Raw genomic sequence first — 20,483 nt, 5'->3', positions numbered from 1 at the left:
GAAGATAAAAAACAAAAACGACTTCCATGTTTAGACTTGGGTTCCTTCCCCAAGAAACTACATAATAAATGTCCAAACATTTCCACATCCAAAAATAATGTTAAAAAAATCTAAAACATTCTGCTCTTAAGGATCTTGGATAAGGAATATTCAGCCCGTTGTGGTTACACTGTGAAGTGTCCTCCACAGGCTAGCACATTTGGTCACTCCTAGTTTGGAATGTTGTTGGAGCCTTTAGGAGGCAGAGTCTTCGTCCAAGGGTAGGTCACTGAGGACAGACATGAGGTTTGATACCTCAGTCTCGTCTTCAGTTTTCTGACTGTGGACGTGGTGTGACCAGACACTTGGAGCCCCTACCATCATGACTCTACACTATGATGGACCACAGCTCCTCAAACTGGGAGCCTCCTATAAGATCTTTTTCATCAGATAAGTAGGTAAGAAAGAGACTCAGATACCTTAGCCACCAGGTTCTTGCCGAGTGGGTGGGGCTGCTGAGTGGGTGTGACTGACTGGACTGGGAGTCACAGGGAGCCTTCTCAGCACCAGATTTATTAGTGCATGACTTCATGGTTTGGTTTGGTTTGGTTTGGTTTGGTTTGGTTTGGTGTTTGGTGTTTGGTGTTTGGTGTTTGGTGTTTGGTGTTTGGTGTTTATGTGGGTTCTGAGATTGAATTCAGGTCCTTATACTAGCCTTGCAACAGCATTTTCCCCAGCCCAGTGAATCTATTTTCAACAGTGCGGAACTCCTCAGTTTTCCCACAGTGACTACCGTATATTTCACATTCCACCAACACTGTGCAAAGGATCCAATTTCTCAATATCCTCATTAAAGTTATTGTTTTGGGGGTTTGGTGGTTTTTGAGTCACCTTGACAAAGAGCTGTGGGTGATCTGTCTACCCCATGGTGGACCAGCTATCCCTCAGACCCTTCCTCAGTCCTATGACAGATTTAATTACAAGACTGAGTGTATTTGGTGGAGGACAAAGTGTTGCGCATCTGTGGGCTGTTAGGTACCATGCTAGGTCACTGGTTCTCAACCTTCCTAAGGCTTTGACCATTTAATACAGTTCTTCATGTTGTGGGGACCCCAACCATAAAATTATTTTTGTTGCTACTTCAGAACTGCAATACTACTGTTGTTATCAATGGTAATGTAGATACCTGATATGCAGGATATCTGATATGTGACCTCCAAGGGGGTCATGACCCACAGGATGAGAACCACTGCACTGGGTAGCTGGGCTTGCATGTTCTGCTTAAAGAGAGGTCAGACTTGGAAAAAACTCAGAGGCTCCACCAAATCAATTGGCTTCAGCTTTTCCAGAAGGATCTAGCTAGGGTCTGTGTAGTAGAGAGAAGCTCTGAATGGTGTGGGAGCCAGCAGACACTGGGATGGCCTCAATGTAAATACCTTAAGCTCTCTGCCCCCTTCCTACTTGCTCCTTGGTAGACCTGCGTTGCCTCTGACTTGGACCTTGTTATTTTGGGGGTCAGTGGGGGCTGGCATAGCACTGGGTTTTCTATTTGACAGTTTCCCTCAGCCCACAAGAACAAGAAAACCACATCTGAGAGAGGACGGAGCCACATACCTTCCCAGCCACTCTGTCCCTGTCAGGCCCTGAAACAAGGTGGGGGTGGGGGTGAGACAGGCTGTCTCTCTCATGTGACAGCAGCTGGAACCATATCTCCCAGGGCCATCACACATCCTACCTATCAGCCTTGCCTGGCAGCCAAGGAGATACATTTAGATAAAGCAGCCAGCAATCCCGATAACAAGCCCCTCAAATGTCAGGCAGCACAAAAGAGATCATCGATTGCTACCGCCGGCCCGCCTTTCTCTTTCTGCAGCTTTTGCCGGCCTTTCTCCTCTCACACGGCAAAGCCACAGGCCAACAGAATCCGCCTGTGGAAAAAGGCCATTGTGCCTGGACACACATTGTGCTGCTGGCTAAATGGAATTTCTCCTTATTTCTCCAAGTCCTTGTCCTTCAGGCCTCCCAGCTAGGCCAGGCTAAATGAACTCCCTGGGGTCCATCAGCTGGCACCTGCGTGAAGAAGATGCTATGCAGGGGAAGGATGCAGGGATCAGGAGTCAAGCTGGACCATGACCTGAGACGTTCAGTGCTGGGAGACTGTCCTTCCTCCTATTCACCGGCACGGAGCTTGACAAGAGTCCCTTTTGGGAGACGTGAAAGACTGCAGAGAGAAAGAGGGTGAACCAGGCCAACACAGACAACCTCATGACCCATGACCTCTCCAGGACCCGTTCTACCAGTGAGCTTGGGAAGGCTCCCTCAGAATATCCCTTAAATCATCTGAAGCTATCAAGTGTGATGTGAATTCAGGTGCCAAGAGGACACTGTGTACTTCCACACAGCAAGCTCTGTGACAATGCTGTTCTTTTCCTTAGGCATATTCTTCATACAGCAGAGCGTTAATGAAGAATCTTTTCGGGTTTGATCTGTGGTAATAGCTACCTCCCTGCTTGCACGTTCAGTGAGGGTTTGTCTTGGCTGTCTACCATGGCATATTTTCTAGTGATGTTGGGGCCTCTGTGGAGGAGAAAGATAAATGATAATGTGCATTATTATCGTCTTTTAATAGCTACTGGTAAATATACAACATCATCTCTATTCCGGTCCAGTATGCCTAAAATAGTTACTCTGGAGTAAAAGCGGGATTAGGCATCAGAAAATCTGCTTCAAAAGATTTCTATATTAAGAAATCTCTCTAAAAGGAAAAGTAAAATATGGAAAATATAAATCTGGATACAAAGGGCTTTAAAATTTTAATAACAATGACTCGCAGCAAAATTATTCAATCCCCCCCCCCCAAAAGAGCTCCACATCAAGCATCCAAATTCCATGAGTGTTTGAAAGGCTTCCTGACATGGTGACGTGAAGGGCACAGAAAATCTAAGTTTGGTAATCAGTTAGTTTAGACATAGAAAAATTAATCTTAGTGATTCTGGAACATTAATGTGAACACGGAGCCCTCAAAACAGAAGACGGGGAGGAGAGAGTGGGTTAGAGCATTGGTAGAACCAGTCGTGGGAGGTGTGCCTGCTGAGGCTGGCCTCACAGATGCAAGAAACATCTGTGAACGAAGAACAGAGACAGCTTCTAAACGGCAGCTGCAGAGGGCATGGAAGCAGTTTGTCCCCTGGGGCCTGAAAAAGGGGATTTTTAGTTCTCACCAACACAACTGCTGAAGAACTAAAGGTGCTTACGGAGTCATGGTGTGCTATTAACTAGAACCAGCCGCCCTCGTTCAGAGTTCTAAATTTTACAGGCGAAATCAAGACCCTGGTGAGCACATCTCTAAGTTATTGAAAAGCCACGGCAACTGTCGCCACCATGCAATATTCGAGATTTTTCTAGATGAGGCTATGGGATTTCCCAGCATGCAGCATTCCCGGTGAATACCTCTAACCCAATTTGATGTTTAAAGTTGCCTGAGAGCAGTCTCTCTCTAATGATACCACATCACTACATGTCACAGGCATCCTCAGTGGCATTTGTAATATGAATGCTACCTACAAAGTGAAGAAGCACACTTTCCCAGTGCCTCAGCAGAGCTCCAAGAGCTGCTGTGCGTGGCGGGCCAGTGGAGGCTGGGAAGGGTTGAGCCCCACACTTGGACCATTCAGAGGGGACACAGCCAGTTCTCCAAGAAGGTTAGTCACAGGCCAGCAAAGGCAGCACAGCGGGTAAGTACTTGCAGCACAGCGGGTAAGTACTTGCCTTCCAGATGCGCAACATGAGTTCCAATCGTGGGAGTTACAGGGTAGAAGGAGACACCTTACGCCCACAACCTGCCATTTGATCTCTACAAGCATGCCTTGTACACACACACACACACACACACACACACACACACACACACACAGTTAATTAATTAGTTAATTAAATAATTGGTTAATTGACAATTAATTAGCTGATGATTAATTAATTAATTAGAATGGATATTCTTCAAGATCCTGCAAGGGAAAAACAAACCATTAAGTCCATAGTGTCAGAATATCCTGGCCCTTTAAGGACAACAAAGCCTAAGAAAATCTACAATGGGAGAAACACCCAGTGCCCAACAAAGATGTGTTCTTCCTTCCCATGATACTGGAAAGTGAATACCTGGCCTCATTTCCCTACTCCTCCAGCACAAGAGTATTCCACCATTTTTCCCACTAATTTGTTTATTTATTCACCTTATATCCTGATTGTAGTCCACTTTCTCCTCCCAGTCACTCACTTACACAGCCCCTCTCATCATCTCCTTTCTCTTCTGATAACCGGGAGGCCCTTCTGGGTTGCCACCCCACCCTGTCACATCAAGTCACTGAAGGACTAGGCGCATCCTCTCCCCCTAAGGTCAGACAAGGAAGCCCAGTTAGGGAAACAGGATCCACAGTCAGGCAAAAGAGTCAGGGATAGCCCCACTCCTGCTCTTGGGGGACCCACGTAAACACCAAGTTGCAATGCACGTCTAGTAGGGCCTAGTAGTTCAGCCCCTCTATGCTCTCTGAATGTCCACTATTTCTTAATAAAGGATGGTGTTCAAGAGCTACACACAGAAGGCAGTGGAGTCAAGAAGGCCTAGGGCCAGCCCCTCTATGCTCTCTGAATGTCCACTATTTCTTAATAAAGGATGGTGTTCAAGAGTTACACACAGAAGGCAGTGGAGTCAAGAAGAGAATATATTTAGATTCCCTAGTCCCCACATAGAAGACCATCTGCTGAGTGCACTGGCTGTATTGTTAATTCAATGGTCTTGAACCAATGGAATTTTAGGATTTGGTTATTGTCAATAGGGTTGGTGAACTGGCTTGGGGGTAATTCACTTGCTGCCAAGCCTGACCCCCTGAGTTAGATCTGAGAAATCCATTTTATACACAAATATAATGTAACTCATTAAAAAGCCCAGTAAGACTCAGCCCTCTGTCAGCTGGAAGACCTATTTCCTGGTAAATTCCTCGACCTCAGCCCAAAGCGAGGCTGACTTTTTTCACCTGGGAAGCAGTGTTTCTCTGCCTTAGTCATCCTCTTCTAGAAGCTCCATAGAGGTGCCTCAGCCTCCCCACAGGTGGCTCCCCCTTGGGGTGCTGCCACCAGTGAGGTCCTTTCCTGATGCTTTCAAGACTCTTCTTGTCCACACCACACACACAGGGAACTCGGGAACCTCTCTCATAAAGAAACACATCAGCTACCCCGGATCATCCCTCCCTGTTCCATATTCTGCAGCTGCACCCTTTGTTCCTTGGATACCTTGGATACTCTATCATTACTCTGTGCCCTGGTTTGTTTTCCGTTGCCGTGATAAACACATGACCAAAACTAAGGAGAGGAGGGGGCTATTTGACTTACACTTTCCAAGTCACTTCGGATCACAGCCTTTCACTGAGGGAAGTAAGGGTAGGAACACAAGCAAAATCACAACCTGGAAGAGTGCAGGAGTGCCACTTGCTTGCTCTCCTACTGGCTGGCTCTCTAGCTTAGCTACCTCCCCTACCTCGCTTACACAGCCCAGGCCCACCCGCTTAGAGATGGTTCCGCCCACTGGGTCTGGCCTTTCTAGATTAATCAGTCAGGACAATCCCCCACAGACGTGGCCACAGGTTCCTCTTCTCAGATGTGTTCAGTTAACAATAGAAACTAATAAATATACATTATTACTAAATATCATTAGTAAAATCTATTACTTTTAAATCAATCAATATGAATAGTCACATTGCAAGATCAGACACCATGTGCCTGTGAACCGTTTCCTATGCATGGAGTTAATCACATAAAAGTGAGAAATCTCCAACCCTGGAAATCAGAGACCTGAGCCATCAGACTGCTGCAAGTCTCCATAGTCCTGATTCATCTCAAGCACTCTCTAAATGTTGTGTGTGGACAGTCTCTGTCACAGTCTCAGAGCCACTCTCCCTTACCAAGGGCCTCAGGTCTCCTCCCCTTTGTGGTAAACACTTACACATCACAATGTGCCGTAAGTTTAGGAATGGATTAAAATCCATATCGCATATTTCATCATTTATATTATTCTTTAAAAAAAGCTAAGTCCCCAAGGCTGGGAGACAGCTCAGTTGATAAGCACATGATATCCAAGCATGAGGACTTGAATTTGGACTCCCCCAGGACCCACATAAGCCAGGATGTGTTCATGTGCAACAAAATCTCCACTACTTGCTCCCACAGATGGGAGGTGGAGATGGCCCAACCCTCAGAAGGTCACTGGACAGCTAGACCTGGGGCCGCAGCCCAAACAAGAGACCTTGTCTCAGATGAGGAGGAAGTCAGAGGCCAACAACCGTGGGGTCCACCTCCATGTCAGCACTGTGACATATGCCTTCCTATATGCACATGAACACACACAAACACACGTGCTGGGTATTTTTTAAGCAAAAGAGATCTCACCATAAAATGTTTTTTAAAGTATAGATAACTAAAATGCAACCTAGAAACAGGAAAAAAAGGTCCCATTTTCAAAAACTGTTACTCTAAAGGCATACATCCACCTAGGAGTTCACCCAGTTTCTCAATGCAAAACACAAAACCAATTTCTTGGCATTACCATGAACCACCCTCCGGGGAAGACACCACTCCTGGAAGACCTACAACCCTAATAAACAAAAATGTTACAATTATTTTTGGTGAGTTGAAATGCTACAATTTATAATGGTTGAACATACATCTGACCCATAGTGTAACTGATACATATTGAGATAAAGCTTCATCTCCGGAAATAACACTTTTCTAACTTGACAAGGCCATCTGCCATGTTTCCAGACTGCTTTCTGCATTCTCTCATTTATGTGCTGCTAGAGAACATCACCAGAACAGCTCTAGAAACCCAAACAAAAGCAAAGACAGCACTGGCTGTTGGCAATCTCAGTTCCCCCAGACCTCATCCCCAACCTTCAGGGTCTAGCCTCATGCAAGGTCTTCTCAGGTCAGTACAATCAAAGAGGAAATCCCACTTTTCTCCCACCCACAATTTCTAGGTTTCAGAAACCATGTTTGTTTGAATGAGAATGGCCCCCATAGGCTCATATATTTGAATGCTTAGTCCACCAGTGAGTTGGGAAGAATTAGGAGGTGTGGCCTTGCTGATGGAGGTGTGGCCTTGGGGCTGGGCTTTGAGATTTCAAAAGCTCACACCAGGCCCAGACCAGACCCAACCCCCCCCCCTCTGTGTGTGTGTGTGTGTGTGTGTGTGTGTGTGTGAATCAAGATATAAAGTTCTCATCAGCTACTTCTCCAGCAGTATGCCTGCCATTCATTCACTATTATTCCCACCATGATGGTCATGGCATCATCCTCTGAAACTGTAAGTGATCCTCAAATTGCTGTCTTTTATAAGCTGCCTTGGCCATGGTGTCTTCTCATAACAGTAAAGAAATATGTAGGATGGGATTATATGTCCCCTCAGAATTCTATTTTTAAGGAAAGTATATTTATTATTTATTTATTTATTTATTTATTTATTTATTTATGTAATACTCTACTAGTATCTATGTATATTTAAAGTTGTTATCTCAAGGTTGAGAGGAAACCCTTCCTATTTCCATCTGTTTCACCCTAGAGTTCTGAACATCACATTCTACAGTCAAGTCCCACCAAGTGCTTTCAGGTCAGCTGCAGCCTGCTGCCTGAGATGTCTGCATGCGACAGTTGTGACCTCCATTCCTCAGTTCAAGCACCACCCTACCTACTGTCTGTGTAGAGAAAGGCATCACTTTCTCTCTTAGCTGGGAACATGCAGACATGGTCATACATCCCTGTCATTCCTTCCAAGATAGCCTTGGATTGAGGACCTACTATGATCAAGAGAGGGACTTCCCTAAGCACAGAGCAGTAGCAAAGGTAAGCTAATGTCAAGGCAGAGGTCCAACTATACATCGACTGTTGGGAGGGAGAGGGAGGGGAGGAGGGAGGGAGGGAGGGAGGGAGGGAGAGAGAGAGAGAGAGAGAGAGAGAGAGAGAGAGAGAAGAGAAAAGCAAGTGTTATTCACAGTAATCGTTCTCACTCGGTGGAAGAGAACAAAAGGCCAAGGATGTATTAAAGTGCTTCATGCAAAGAAAACTTGTAATTAGTAGTTGGTGTGTTGGGTTCCCCAAGGAGCCTGCCAAGGTCTGATAAAGCCACATCAGCCCACAGTGATGTGGTTTCTCCCTGTAAATCTGTTTCAAGAGGCTCTAATGTCACACCTTAAAGGCATGTTCTGGACACGACAGATCTATGGGTTCGATGCAGGTGTGTCTCAAGGGGCAAGGCCTTCTTTCCCGGGTGTTTGGACCCTGCTGGGCTGAGTCCTCTTTCTGCTTCCCAGCCTTCCATCTCCTCAGTGCAAGTCGGGGGCCTCTGCACCTCAGGAAGCTCGGTTTGCAAACATTCCCTACAGTTCCTGGCTCTAGGTGTGGACCGCAGAGGTCACTGTGACACCTTTAATGTTCGAGAGCTTCCCTGTGAAGGACAGAACTGTGTTTAGTAGAAAATTTGAGTGAGGCCAAATCTGCTAGTGAAGGATCTGACGTGAAAGACCCGGCTACACAACCTCAGCCCTGTTTACATGGGTGTGGACATTGCACATGGTGGATGCCTTTTAGTCAATCATAATTTTGCGTCCTCGAATTATCATGGCACTAAATGAAGCATCCCTCGGTAGCACAAAGAAGATGAGCTTCATCGAGATGGAGTATTTGTGATCCATAAGCTCTTAAGGGAGTTTCGGGAAATTCTCCAATCTGATCTATTTAAACGAGTAACAAACCATTTTTAATCCCACATTGTCCTCAAGCTGCAGGGTTTACACACAGGCCATTTCCCTCCTAGGCTAAACAGTCATTTTTTTTTTTACCTAGAAGAGAGGGTTAATGATATAATTACCATACTTACCTCACAGACTCCCAGGAATTAAATGAAATAATTTATGCAAAACATTTCACACCACATTTGGAGCGTATTAAGTCTTTATTAACTGTTAGACAATATCAACGCAACTGCTATCCATCCGTTCCTCTCTTCCCTCAACAAAGGGATGAGAGTCAAACAAGAAAGAATATACAGGGATGCCCAGACAACCACACAGCATGCTGCGGGTCCCTGACACAATTCATTTAGATTCTCCTTTCCTTCCTCAAACACTGTCAAGTTCAATGCTGCTGCTGAGAGCTCCCAGCATCGAGCAGGTCCATTGCAAGAAGGCATGAGCAGACAGAGCGGGAGGGTGGTGAAAACAGAGAATCCAGTGTCTGCTCTAATTGATTTTCTTCAGGCCAATCTCAAGAAGCTGGGGGTGGAAATGGAAGTCCATTTAGCTGACTTGTAAACTCTGCTCTTGACCTCGGAGAACCGGAGGTCTTTGAACTCATCTGGGTTTCTAAGCCTTTGGCCAGGGAGGAAAATTTCTCCCTGATTTTTCATGCCTTCAAAATGAATTAATTTTCTAAATGGAAAATTGAAGTAATTAGGTTATAGATTGAGTGACATTTACAAAGGTGAAAAGCTGGGAATTTTACATCCTTTATTAAACACTTATTAGGTATATTAAGCAATGCACAGTAATTACTTCTTTTTCCCTCCCAAATGTGATTATTCTTTTCTGGCCGGGACAGCTCTGTCTCATAGGATCTAGTAGACCATGACCACTCTACTCAAAAAGAGCCAGGCCATACCACTGCACTGCAGTTCTTCCCAGGATCATGTTGGCTGAAACAGTGGGTGAGAGCAAGGCAGTGTCTCAAGCAGGGCACTTAAGAGGTTGACTGGTTGTCACAGTGGTGTCAGTTTTGGGCATCCATTTATTATATCCTCCTCCTGCTCTTCCTCCTCCCCTTCCTCCTCCTCATCCTTCTTCCCTTCCTCCTCTTCCTCCTCTTCTTTCTTCTCCTCCTATTTCAGTTCAGTGAACCAACTTGTCCAATAAGGAAGTTAACTCACTGACGCAGAACCACTGTAAATAGAACAGTACGCATCCTGTACACTTCTAAGGTCTCTGAGCCTGCAACTGTGCATTAGTCAGCATTTTATAACTGAAACAAAAGGCCCGAACTAATCAACTTAAAAAGAAGAAAGGTTTATGTGGGCTTGTAGTTCTTGAGGTTAAGTTTGTGACTGTATAATCTTGTTCCTCTGGCTAATGGGGTTAATTGGGCACAGTAAGGATGAACACCATGATAGGAACATGTTACAGAGAAAAAGTCTGCCCTTGATAGCAGCCTAGAGGTGAAAAGAAAAGGGAAGGGATGGCGTGTCCAGGGTAGTGCACCATGACCTAGCTTCCTCTGGTTAGTCTCCCCTCCTTAAAAGCCCCAACCATCATTGAAAAACAGGCCAGTACCATTTGCAGAACCGAACTATGACACGCAGAGAGAATATCAGATCCAGCTTTTCACCTTTGTGCTTAGATTCTGGAAGGGAAACAAGCAGGCGAATGAAATGAGAGCTGTCAGTCAGTCCAAAGGCCGAGGCAATGGCAGGAAGAGATGATTATACTGAGAGGCGCTGTGTTCATATTAGCTGTGGGGGTGAGGGAGTCCGGCAGCTGCCAAACGACAAGCCCTTCAGATGAAAGCGAAGAGCCGGGGAAGCCCAGAGGTGCTCAGGATCACCAAATCAGAGTGGCCCCACTGACTTGCTGGAGGCTGGTGAGAGCCTGAGAAGAGAGTGATGGGCAGTCACCATGAAGACTTGTCTGCCTGTCTGAATATGAGTTTGTAACCGGGGAGTTCAACACCAAAACAAACAAAAAATAACAAGAAAGCAAAAACAAAAACCAAGACAAACGACAGCAGCAAAGCCTCATGGGTACCAGGAAAATCCTACAAATAAATTGGGAAAATCATTGCCACGAGCTTTGCCCCATCTCTGTCCCCTGAGGGACAAGACAACACGTTAGTCTTAACTCTAGATTTTGGGGGTTTACACAAAACAAGGGCGATGGGAAGCATAGTGGCAACGGATCAGGTCCACCTGTGAAGTGGTGACTGTGTGCTGAGACCCAAGCTCCCGTGTCCCAGATTCAAAGCTTAGGCCGCCAAGTGCTTCCAAGCCTCAATGTTTGTATCTGAAAAGATGAGTAATTACAAAATTATAGGAGCTTTCACAGAAGGTACTACTCAATAAATGCCATCATAGTTAGCTTCTAATAGACTCTTTTTCTGCGTGGATGTCTGTGACCCCATCTCAAACTCCACGTTCGTGTATCTACTCCTTGGCTCCTGTCTCACAGCCCCCAGCCATGTTCCACTATAGGACTGAAATCCCCAAAGCTCTACCTCTTCTTTCTGCTTCTCAATGGCTCTCGTCATGATCTGGTGACACATAAGACGTTAGACATATTCTCATCGGTCATATCAGAGATGATGTCATAACAGAAATGATGTCATCTTGGAGAAGACATCATATCAGAGATGATGTCATGCACTGTCAATGTGTAGAGGACAGGCATATGGCTACATATCACTCAGTGGCAGTAGAACCTCGTCAAAGAATTATCTGTCCCCCAAATCTGTAGCAATTGAGCCACTTGGCTCCACTCTAATGAACTTGTGAAGCCCTGTCTTTCACAGCACTGGTGCCAACTTACCTACTCCCAAATACACTCTGCAGTCTGGTTTACCATCTATCTCAGCAACGCTAATTCAGCTCCTAACACACAGTGGTTACGTCACCAAGTGAGGGGGGAGATTGCCAAGCAAGCTTCTCACATGAACATTTTCAGCATACGACTCTTACTGAAAGTCTGTAGGCCAGCATTCTAGGATGTTGAGGGCCGGTGAAATGTTCCACCTCATGACCCTTCATGCATAGGATAAGATAGGATCACTTGGTGCAAGTTCCTTTAATTATTTTCATGGATAATATTAAGAGGAAAATACAGCATATTTTAATCAAATCCCTCACAGATGTAGCCTGTTGATTCAGCTACAAAGGCCCAACCTCTAGTCTGTTTCTGCCTCCTGGTGCTTGGTGGTCAAGCATGTGCCACCACACTGTTTTTTGACACCAGTTCTGGGCATTCAACTTAGATCCCCTTGATTGTGCAGCAAACACTTTACCAAAGGAGCCATCTCCCCAGCCCTGGTTCCTACCCTTTCCTGTCAGCTTGTCCAGAACGGTCAATACCCCCTCCCCCAGGGAGAAGTATTAGTAGCATGCAAAGAGAAAATAAGGTGTCTGAAAGAACCTGGAAACTAACGAGCCCCATGAGACTGAAACGCAGAGGAATCAATACAGTGTGAATAAAGGCAACATCATGAAAAGAAGCCAGATGCAAGTCTCATTACAAGTGAGCAGGTGGAGAGGTCCCGCACCGGCCTGCACCTCCCCGGGACCCTGACAAGCAACAAGGCTAGGACTGGCCTTAAGAAGACATGTTTGAATTTGCCTTGCCAGCTCATCTTTGCTCGTGTGTGTGTGTGTGTGTGTGTGTGTGTGTGTGTGTGTGTGTGTGTGTGTGTGTCCTTGGGCTCACTTGACAAGCGCTTTCCTAAGAGGCCTCCTTCCAGCCCACACTTCAACATTCTATAACAGAGTTCTATAGACTAGACTGCACATACAGCACAAAATGGCTTTTCCGTGATGACATTGGCCTACCCACTCCTTCCAAAGCTGGTCCTAACCAGCAGCTTTGGAACTCCATCTTCACATGGTGAAGAGAAGTGGAGAGGAAACATTTTTGTCTCTTCCTCTTCCCCATCCCAGTGAAGAGGCTCTGTCCTCAGGACCCCATCTAAGCCTAGTTACCTACAAAAGCCTCCAAATATCACTATATACAGGGCTGGAACCTCACCCCCTCCCCCTCCCACACACAAAATATTCTTTAACAAAATAAACAGAGAAATGTTACACGACGTATAGAAAAGGCAGGCATCTCTGTCAACCTCTCCTATCACTTCTAGAACAGCAGTTCTCAACCTTCCTAATGTTGCGATCCTTTAATGCCGTTCCTCATGTTGTGCTGGCCCTCAGTCATAAAATTATTTTCACTGCTACTTCATAACTGTGACTTTGCTATTGTAATGTAGAGGCAGTTCTGATGCTAAGGTACTGTTCCCCAATTGGTTCTTGATCTGTCAATAAAGAAGCTATGGGCCAATTGTTGGGTGGAAGGAATAGGAGGGACTTCTGGGTCTTGGAGGAAAAGGAAACTGAGGCAAGGAAGTGGAGGGGGGGACGAGGTTCCCCATGCTTTGGAAAGAGGAGAACCAAGCAGCCATGTGAGGTCTCCGGAGGAGCAAGGGCCTGTAGCCGCTCCTCTAGGCAGGTAGTCAGGGATGTTAAGAAGGGACTAGATGTATCTTAGCAACTAAAGTTTAGGGCTGGTAGGAGGTGTGGAGCTAAGAATATTGTTAAGGGCACACTTTTCCAGATGGGAGAGAGTGGCGCCCAGCAAGTGTGTCCAAAGGCAAGTTGAAAAGGAACAACTGTATGTGGGTCTTTTATCTGTGGATTTGAGGGAAGCTAGGTGAGGGCTGGTAGAACTGCCTGTTCCAGGAGCTTACATGGTGTAGTTAAGGCTACACGAAACACTGTTGTGAATCATAATGTACATATCTGTGTTTCCTGGTGGTCTTTGGGGATGCTCATGGAAATGATGTTTTATCCCACAGGGGTCGAGACTCACAGGTTGAGAAACATTGCTCAGGATACTTCCTTCCATGTTGTGGCTTTGGCTCAGCTAAGCACCTCTGTCCAGCCCCATCCCAGCCTCTTCACTTCTGGTTCTTCCTGGCCAATCCTTCGTTTCCTCATCTATCAAGTCAAGACAATGGCATCTACTTTTCTGTGAGCTGTGTGGGTTTGGAACATGGCAGGCACCAGTTAGTGTCAGTTTGCCTTCTGGATTAGAATGTTTCCATTTACATTTGCCTCAGGAACACTGCCATTTTCTTGGTGTGGTTAATCTTAACTACCTCTAAGGGGGAAAGTCCTTTGATTGAACAAATTTATGTCAATGTGTTTTCTGCAAATATAAGTCATTTTAGTTCTCCAAAAGGCATCTGGAATGTTTTTCTGAGTCCATGTTAACCTAAAATCATTTTGCAGTTTGTAAGGTTGTGCATGTCCAACAATTAACAGAACAAAGTGGAAAAATATGGATGTAGGTTGATGAGAAACCAGCTTCCAGTGGTCAGCTGCTCCCAGTTCTTTGCCCTGTTCAGCTTCTTCTTCTACTCCTGAGGTTGAAGATGGACGTGACTTCCCAGCCTTGGGAACCAAAGCTCCCCACGTTAGCCTGGTCTTCCCTGGCCTCAAGGCACACCTTCTGTCAGCCTGCTCCATACAGACACACTAGTACATCAATGAACTCAATGCCCATGCCCTACCAAGCCCCTCTTGCCCACATGTATAGTGACGGGAAGAGATCGAGGAGCCACACACTTGTGAGCGGTGTATCAGCAAGGAGACAAACCATCGCAGCTGCCTTGAACATGTGAAAGCTCCTGTTGCCTTCATTTGCCTCCCAGCAGCCCAGAAAACATGGTTCATCTCCCACAACGACAGCTACAAAGGGCCAAAGTCATCCCTCAACATCGTGACTTGGATGTCTCTTTTGATCACGAGTCTGCATGGATTCCTCATAGGCCAACATGGAATGGAGCTTCACATCCGTCACTGATTACTTTGCCATTTTGGACAGGTTGTTCCTTCCCTCTGGTGAATCTCAAATGTTAACGTCTAGCAAAATGGGTAAGCTGAGCTTATAGTAGGTGCACGCTGCCAGCACCCAGAACTCCTGGAGGTAAGAGGGCTTCAGTATGTGAGTGCTACCATAGCCCATCTCCTGAAGGAGTGGAACAGCCGAGTCCTGTCCCAATCCCAACACCAAGTTAGCAGTGCAGAACAGGGTGTACACACTCTGCCCTGAACCCAGTGCTCACCACCACATGGGCAGGCACTACCATGAGTAGTTTTCCTATAAAGACTGCATCTTTACATCTTTTTAAAATTACATTTATTTCTTTATTGGAGAAGAAAGGCCTGTGTGGCGCTCAGGGGACGACTTGCAGGAATCAATTTTCTCCTTACACTGTTGCCCATCCCAGGAATCAAACCTAGGTCCTTAGACATCTCAGGAAGTGTCTTTACCTACTAAACCATTTTTTTGCTCTCCCTTGGATGCACCTTAATATTCCCCGTAACTTCAGTTCGGTGGGCTTCCTAAACCAGGCAAGAATAAACGGAGTGAAATTGGTATTTTCAAGAGGCAGAAATCTAATAAAGCAAAACCTGTATGCGGTTCATGCTGCTGGGGGCTCTGACAGGCCCTACCCTGTCAGTCACGGGCAACAGAGGCCCCCTGCCAGTCCCTACCACGATGTCCTCCTGAGGTTCCGCTGTCTGTCACTCCCTCCACAGCAAGGGGTGGGCTCAACCACCAGACCACTAAGCACTGGCTCTCTCTGCTCCTTAGGGCAGAAACTGCAAGAGAGCACCATGAGGCACAGAGAAGCACACAAACCAAGCCCACCACGTACGTACACAGAATGGATTCTGTAGGAACCCTTCACACACAAGAGAGTCGGAGGAAACGGATTTATCACTGGCACCGTACTGGCAGATATAATTTTTTTTAGTAGAACAGAGGGAATTAGTCAGGGGTGGGGAGAAGCACATCCTATTTCCAATCTATTCTACACTGCCTTCTCTGTGGCCTCTGTACAGGATCAGCTGCTCCAAGGACTCAGACACCAAAGTGCAGGCCATTAAGTCAAAAGCCTAAGAGGGGCATTGGCAATGTCATTCTGAAGAAGAAGATTCGGAGGGGACATTGCACAATGTCAGCTGCTTATCAAACAGGTCTTCACCCTAGGAGTCCTGGTGCACAGTAGCCCTCACCCCCTCCTGGAGAGGGCCTGACACTTTCTGCCCACAGGCCATCCCTCTGAGCCCTTCAAGCTGGGAGAAGAGACTGGGCAGGCAAGCCTGTCACTTCAGAGGGAGTGCAGACACCCTGCAGTGATGTCACCAGCCACAGCAGCGCTGAGATGTCAGGTACCAGCAGCACAATTCATCAGCAAGCTGGAAATGTGACAGTCTGCACACACAATGGAGACAGGCAGAGCCCTGTGGATTTGTCAGGAGGAGAAAAATAAGGGCCCGAGGACTGTTTCCACAGAGGTCCTGATGAATGTCGAGCTGGGAAGAGGGAGTTTGGCCTGGTTTTAGACAGAGTTGTAGCCACGCATCCTCAGCTCTAACCCACAGTCTGCTCTGACAGGAAAGAAGAAAAGAAGTTCGGCATTCAAAAGAAAGCAAGAAAGAAAATTAAAGTAAGAATATTTTTCACCAACAGAGGGGAGGGGAATAAAAATTTCCATAATACCCAACATGCAAATGCAGTGAAATGGGCACTTTGGGCTACAAAACTAGTGAAACGCAGATCCTTTCAGCGCGATTTGGAAATTGTGGTGATGGTAATGATGACGGTGATGGTGATGGTGATCTAGACTGAGATGCCCAGGGCATCAGCCAAGCACGCTGGTGGTGTGTTTGTAAGGACACTACTCAAGAGAGACATCAGGAGAGCAACCAAGAGGGGAAAACCAGCCCTGAATGTGGGATCCAGACAGAAAGGGGAAGGGAAAGTCAGTCAGCGTGCTATGAGCTTCATCCCTCCCCAGCGAGTACACCATGGCCCTGAGACTTGGCCTTCTCCAGCCCTTCCAGAGAGACTCACACCAGCCACTCACGAGAAAGCCGCTGGGTCTTCAGTTTGGGATGACACTGCTTCATTGACTCTCCTTGTTCTGAGGATTCCAGCTGATGGGCAAATAGTGGCTAGATTCTCTCTCCAGCACGTGGAAGGTCACTGTTGGATTACCTGGCTTTCAGTCACATTCATATGCCAATCAAATAAATCCCCTTTAAAAATACACAAACAATATATTCTGTGTATCCATTTCCAGGGTCAGGACCCCTAATTCATTGCTTAATATAAAGTGGTCAGCCCTGAAACCATACATGAATAACTACAAAAATAGACACAGCAGGATGCATGTATATTTGTGCATGTGTATGTGTGCGTGTATGTGTACATGTACGTATGCACATATACACATACACACATACACACACACATATATATATATATATGTATGTTTGTATAAAAAAAGGGAGTTATCAATTTGAGGTGAAAGGAGTTGGAGAGGGGGAAGAGTTCTTGGGAAGGACTGGGGAGAAATGAGACAGGGGAAAGTGTTGTAATTATCTCTTAATTCAAATATATAAAAGCTTTAAATGGTAAACTTACAGAAAAGCATATTCCATGACACATACTCTATTATATACATCCTATTGGTTCTGCTCTTTCAGAGATTCCTGCCTAATAATGATCACAATGCTTATTTAATAGATGGAACCATTAGAAGTTTGTCCTGCACAGATGTGCATAGAAATAATGGAAATGAGTGTTATCTCGTTCTGTCCATGGAAGTGTAAAACAAATCACTTCGCATAGCATAAAGAAGCAGCGGCACGAGGAGATGAACATCAGGACAGTAGGAGCAGATGATCCCAGTGTGTCATAGATGTTAACATGTGCACAGATATGTGCAGGACTCTACAGGGGGAGTGAAGGCTCAGAGAAGTCCACATCAGAACGTGGCCACAGCCATCTTTGGGGACTGTGACTTTGAAACCTTTCTTTTCATTTTCCTGTCTCAGTGGGGTTCAAATTTTAAGGAAAATCTCTCCCAATGCCCTAGAGGGCCTCGTGGCACCAGTTTGTCCCCCCGGAATACTCAGGAAGCGAAGTCTGGAAGATTGTAAGTTCAAAGCCTGCCTAGATGACAGTGTGACCTCAAGACCAGTCTGGGATACTCAGTAAGATTCTACCTCATTTTTTAAATTGATGATTCTGGTTTTGTTTGGTTTTGTACCCACTGTGAGTTGGTTTCTAGCAGGCTCCTGGGTGATGGGTTAAACACAACAATAAAGGAGATTCGTGAGCTAGGAAAAGGGGTCAGCAGATGTGAGAGGAGTCAAGCCAGGTATATGTGAAAAACATTAAACACATGTGTGGAAATGTCATAATGAAACCATAATTGTGATAACTAATATGTGTAAGTCAAAACACAATAAATGAAAAGGGTTTATTGGGGCTGGGGCAATGGCTTAGTGGTTAAGAACCCAGGTTCGATTCCCAGCATTCACACAGCAGTTCACAACCATCTGTAATTCTAGTTCTAGGGGAAGCTGACTCTCTTTTCTGGCATCTATAGGCACTGCCCAAATGTGGTGCACAGACATATTCAGACAAGACACCCATACGCATACGCATAAAATAAAATTAATAAAGTGTTGCAGAATATAGCTCAGTGGTAGAGTTCTTGCAGATGTGGAGCTTGTATCCGTTCCTAGTAATGTAAGAAATAAAAATTATTAGTAATAAATACTAAAGTATAAAATATTATTAGTATTTGTATTATTATACTATAGTAAAATATAAAAATAATAAAAGCTAAACAAATTCTAGGAATTTAGAAAGAGAGAAAAAAAGAGAGAGGTATCCGACACTGAACACAAATATTTTTAGTGCGTTCAGGGTGGGGGAAGACAGCTGCTTGCATGCTGACCCAGTCAATAGAAACCCTCTGGAAAGCAACCTCGGTGACTTGTATGATTTCTTAGATGTATCTATGCCCTGAGGTATAGCAAATGCCCTTTTAAGGGACAATCATAGATGCACACAGGAGAATATCATTCCCACATAACTTACACTAGTGAGGTTTTAACAATGTACTCTTGGGAAAAGGTCTGGCTCAGAAGCAGAACACAGGCTGAGCATGCGCAAGGCACAGTTTCCTAGCATCACACTCAGAAGAAACAAAGACACAAATTCTTTCAATGCGTGATGCCTCTTTTACACAGAAGTAGGGCTATTCACATCTACGGAAACTGATATTTCCTGCCTGCTTTGTACATCATGCAAAGTCAAAATGCTGCCATGGTCTCCTGGTTCCTAAGGATATGGTGGCATCTGGGAGGATATGGAACTGTGTCTTGTCAACCAGCAAGTGCTGATTGCACTGCAGACTCATAAATCACACATACACCACGGAAGCAAAGGGTACACTGCCTGTAGAAATGGACGGGTGTCTGCAGAAACAGCTCCCAGGCCTACCTCTCCCCTAAAACTGTAAGTAACTCTAGCCCCAGGAAAAGTGAATCAATCTGTAGCAACAAACACCTACCTGCTCTCAGACAAAGGGAATTTCTCAGGGCCTGGGTAATCTCTGCAGCTACAGTGTTACAATGCTGGGGTGGTATCCCCCACAGCTACAGTGTTACAGATGAATGAGCACAACGTGAGCTTAGAACTATGTCTGCCTGGGTCAGTTCCTGCAGCTGCACATTTAGATCAGCTCAGCTTATCTAAGCTCCTCCTACTCCCATCACACCCACAGTCTAGGCTAGGCTGGCACAGGAACAGAGTGGCACAAGTTTGCCCCATAGCATAAGGGTATGAGAATATGGATTCCAGTACCCACATAAAAGCTCGAAGAGTTCATGATTTCTTTAACCCTGCACTGGGGAAGCAGAGACTGGTGGGGGCCCCCGAGATTGCTGGCCAACAAGACTAGCCAATCTCAGTTTCAAGTTCAAGGAGATCCTGTCTTAAAATATGAGACAGAGGGCTATTGAGAAAGACACCCAACATGAGACTTGGACCTCCACACTCATGCTTATCTGCGTGCGTGCGTGCGTGCGTGCGTGCGTGCGTGCGTGCGTGCGTGCGTGCGTGCATTTGTGTGTGTAATTAATACTTAATATCAGGCAGTAAATTGACAATTTTCAGTTATTGTTGAATTACATCTTACCAACTTCATAAGAACTGTCTCACGTCTCCATTTTTGAGTGACGCCTGCAAGAGGTTAAGGTTACTAATGGCACATGAGGTGATAGAACTGGGCTTTGGATGCAGTCAGTCTGGCTCTGAGTCCCCATGCATCCTGGCAGATGTGTACCATACCAGCTTGGCCACTGTCGTGTGGTTATGTGTAGCAAGGGTTTTCTGTGCATACACATGGTGAGCTATCAGCAACAGTCAGCCATTGTCATTAAACATCTAAGCTTCAAGACAAGACAAGAGTGACTTCATAGACTGCTGGCACTGTCCCTCCCTCAGTCCCAGTGTCAGGTTATCCTCATGCAAGGGAACCTCTATACTTCTTCACCAAAAAGGACCTGCATCTTAGTACATTGTCAAGCTGTGACAGGCTCCGGGAAAGGAAGGGGGTCTGGAGCACTCCCTGTTTTGGTCCTGCCTCAGAGGACCAACTGAGCAGGACAGGGATTTCTGGATGTCTTCACAGGCTGGTCAGACTTAACTGGGGAGGTGTTGTTTTGACCTCTACGCTCCAGTGTTCACTCTACAGTAGTTGTTCAGAGCATTGACTAGACTGAGATGGACCCTCCCTCCATAACCCTTAGGAACAATTCAGTCCCTGATTGTGCTCAATCACTACTCCTT

General features: G+C 45.8%; 1 long non-coding RNA gene across 2 annotated transcripts; it reads left to right on the top strand.

The window, feature by feature from the left end:
- Window positions 1-230: 230 nt before the first annotated feature.
- Window positions 231-19,729, top strand: LOC102549462 (uncharacterized). 2 transcript variants are annotated; one of them, XR_005497993.2, is made up of 4 exons: window positions 231-437; window positions 3,506-3,713; window positions 7,586-7,866; window positions 13,618-19,729. It is a non-coding gene; the product is annotated as an uncharacterized LOC102549462 (long non-coding RNA). The 2 variants fall into 2 exon arrangements; XR_350010.5 differs by lacking the exon at window positions 3,506-3,713.
- The last annotated feature ends 754 nt before the right edge of the window (window positions 19,730-20,483 follow it).

The sequence above is a fragment of the Rattus norvegicus genome, chromosome 1 (genome assembly GCF_036323735.1).
Source record: "Rattus norvegicus strain BN/NHsdMcwi chromosome 1, GRCr8, whole genome shotgun sequence".
Classification (NCBI taxonomy): domain Eukaryota; kingdom Metazoa; phylum Chordata; class Mammalia; order Rodentia; family Muridae; genus Rattus; species Rattus norvegicus.
This window is presented reverse-complemented; position numbering and strand designations above follow the sequence as displayed.